The sequence below is a fragment of the Solea solea genome, chromosome 13 (assembly GCF_958295425.1).
Source record: "Solea solea chromosome 13, fSolSol10.1, whole genome shotgun sequence".
Classification (NCBI taxonomy): Eukaryota; Metazoa; Chordata; class Actinopteri; order Pleuronectiformes; family Soleidae; genus Solea; species Solea solea.
In genome coordinates, this window is record NC_081146.1 from 23,181,409 (window position 1) to 23,184,756 (window position 3,348).

The window sequence follows — 3,348 nt, forward strand, 5'->3', positions numbered from 1 at the left end:
TCTCTCTCTCTCTCTCTCTCTCTCCTCCCCCTGTCTCTGTCTGCTTCTGCCTCTCTGGCTCAGGAATGTGGAATGTATCAGAGGGAATTCTCTCCTCCCCAGAAGCTTCACCTTCTATTTAAATCAGAACTTTACTGAAAAACAACTTCAAGGCAAAAACATACGAGGGAAAAAAAAGTGGTTTTATTTGGTTTTATTACACTGGTGAACTGTCCAGGGTGTAACCCCGCCCCGCGAACTTCCCGCGCAGGATATAGCAGTAGAAAAAGCCTGGATGGATGGTTTTATTACCTGCACCATTGGGGTTACCTGGGCCTGTCTGCTGGCTATTTGGTTTGTAAGTTCATCAAATTACAGAAAAACAAGCCAACAGATTTTCACCAAACTTTTTTAAGGGATAAGGTTCAGGCCAAGGACCAGGCCAAGGACCAGGCCAAGGACCAGGCCAAGGACCAGGCCAAGGACCAGGCCAAGGACCAGGCCAAGGACCAGGCCAAGGACCAGGCCAAGGACCAGGCCAAGGACCAGGCCAAGGACCAGGCCAAGGACCAGGCCAAGGACCTGCTTGTTAAATTTAGGTGCAGATCCAGGTGCAGGCTACATTTTGAATTCCAAAAAGTCCAAACCCGTTTTTTGAGACTTGCCTCCAAAGCTACGCCTCCAGAGCACATGAGCATGCAACACTTGTTCACGAAGAGTGTTGGTTTCACACGGATTCACAAGCACCGAGCAGCATCAGTACTTTTCGGTGACCCTAACAAAGACAGAAAGTTAACCTACGTCATCACGTTGCAGCCCCTTGTGGTGTCACGCGATTAGTGTTTCCGTGTGACAATGCATTAATGAATCGTTTACCATCAGGGTGTGAAGCAGATTTTAAGCAAAGATATATGAGCTCCACTGGGTTTGATTCCTGTTTTGCCCTTGATTGAAAACACATTCTCATTTTTACCAACATGTTTTTTTTATTAATCTTACCTGCTGGTGAGAAAATCAATCATTCCCAACATGTCTCTAAACAGGATTGACTGCTGCTGTCGTCATGATCTTCCCGTAGAAACGTGTTGTTAGAGTCCGTAGGAGTAAGTATGTGTTTCAATCTTTGTTTAAATAGCCACCTGGTCACACCTAGTGTGGCCTAATCTCCAACAACAACATAAACACGGATCAAATAAAAAGCTAACAGCTGATTTTGGTCACTGTCTCCTGCCCCTTTCTTGCTCTCCACATGCTCTCATGAAGGATTAACTTCTCAGAAATTGTCACCTACAGAATCTGTATTCGGGAGTCATGTGATTGCAGCTCTGCTAAAAAGAGCTGGATTGCAGACGGAGACACAAGTGAACACAGTCTGATGAGGATGTGCAGAACCTGAACCTGAACCTGAGCCTCAAAAAACCTCAGTTAGTTGGATTTGCAAAGGCTAACTCTGAACCGAGTCACGGTTTGAAGGGAAGGGTGGAAAGTTTTAACACAAGGGATACTTTGAGTCAGATACTGTAATTATGTATAATGGGCTGGTTATGTTTTGCAATAGCCGGAGCATGCACTACACCCACCCTCAGTGGGATTTATATCCAGCTCTGGACATCACATGGCTGTGTAATAACACTTCCTATCTCAGGCTAACATGAACTCTAACCCTAATCCTCACCCTACAGAGTAAAGTTCTTTTTATAAAAGTATAGAAACAGTCAAAACTACCAAAAAACAACATTATCCCAGACATCTTCCACTGTCCCTCATCCTACGCCAGAGATCGCTTACACATCTCAATAAAAATATGTATTTGTCCCTGATTTGACGCGATTGTTACACAGGCGGAAGCAGTTGCCTGTGGATTCCCATCACTCCATCTTCTACTCTTGTTTTTAAACTTGATTTATGGTAGAGAGCCAACTCTGACGTCTCCGGGGATCTTTGGCGAGCCAATAAAATGTTCTCCCGTTTGCTTGTCCCCAAATAGTTTGGTATCCCAGGGCACAACAGCTGTCCCCCTGTCTTTACTTGTTTTATGAATACAGGCAGCAGAGTACTACTACTGATTGGAACAGCATAGCCCAGAGTGCTGTATTGCATGATGTCTGCTACCTGAGCTCTGTAACGGTGCTAAACGTCACTGATTTCAGATGTCACCAGAAAGTCCATCACTTTTATTTATGATACTGAAATAAACGTACTGAACCTGGGCAGACCCAACAGTATCGAATATGTCTGGCCTGGATCTGACTTCAACTTTGGTGTGAACCTGAATTTCATTTCAAATTGTGCTGAATGGGTCCAGTTTTGGTCCAGGTTTTTAGAACCCTCTAAGCAGAGCAGCTGACTTGAACCTGATTTGAACTTGGACACAACTTGACCCATTGCATACTGGGACCGAGTCACGCGCCCACACTCAACTGACTGTTTCACAGGCTCCTGATTGGCTACCGTGGTTTTGCAGTCAGAACTATATCGCCACCTGTTGGTTTGGCATGCTCTTGATAGTCCTTGTTACATAGTTTGGTGTAAGGATAGCAAAAAGCCTGTGTATGTGTGGACGAAGTATCAGCGAGACCAGAGGGTTATGTTGTGCAGTGAGAGTCACGTTGTTGTCCACAAGCTTAATGTGAGTCTATACATGTGTAAGTACCAGCTCTGAATATACCTGAACAAACTATCAGCAGGTTTCCTGGAAACTATTTCTTTAGTAGAAGGTATTTCCAAAGTAACAAGTTATCATTTACTATTTAACAAAACATGTGCTTTGTGTTCAGTGATGTGACATGTGAACACAGTTGCAGTGGACTATTGTTTCATTCCTTTTCTTGTTGTTTCCGTGTCTGTGCTTCTGCCAAGAACGACCTCTGAGATGACTGACATGTGAACCTCATCTTTGCATGTCTGTGAGTGTATAAAAGAAAGAGACAGTGCATGCCTTTGTGCGTGTTGCTGATAAACACAGAACAAAGGCTGTGCCAAACCAGTTTTTAATTTAATGGCTCCCTGTGCGAAAGTGTGTCTTATTTCAGGCAGAAAACAAGAGCTGATTAAAGAGGAAACTGCTGGGGAAACATTCAGAGCACAGAATGGAAAAGAAATCCAGTACATTCTGCTGATAAAAGACATTCTGTTCTTTGTTTCAGGAAGTCCTGGAATTTGTGTGACCCGTGCAACAGGTTTGTTCAATCAAAACCGCCTGAAATCCAGCCAAGAATCCTGTCGAGGCCGTGTTTTCTGAAAGATTGAATCCATGGGCAAAATTTCACACAATAATGACCCTGATATAAGCAGGTGTTACCATTTACAACTCATCGCCAGGCACAAAGTAGAGCTGAGACTGATGGGGAATGTTAGTTCTGAAGGCTT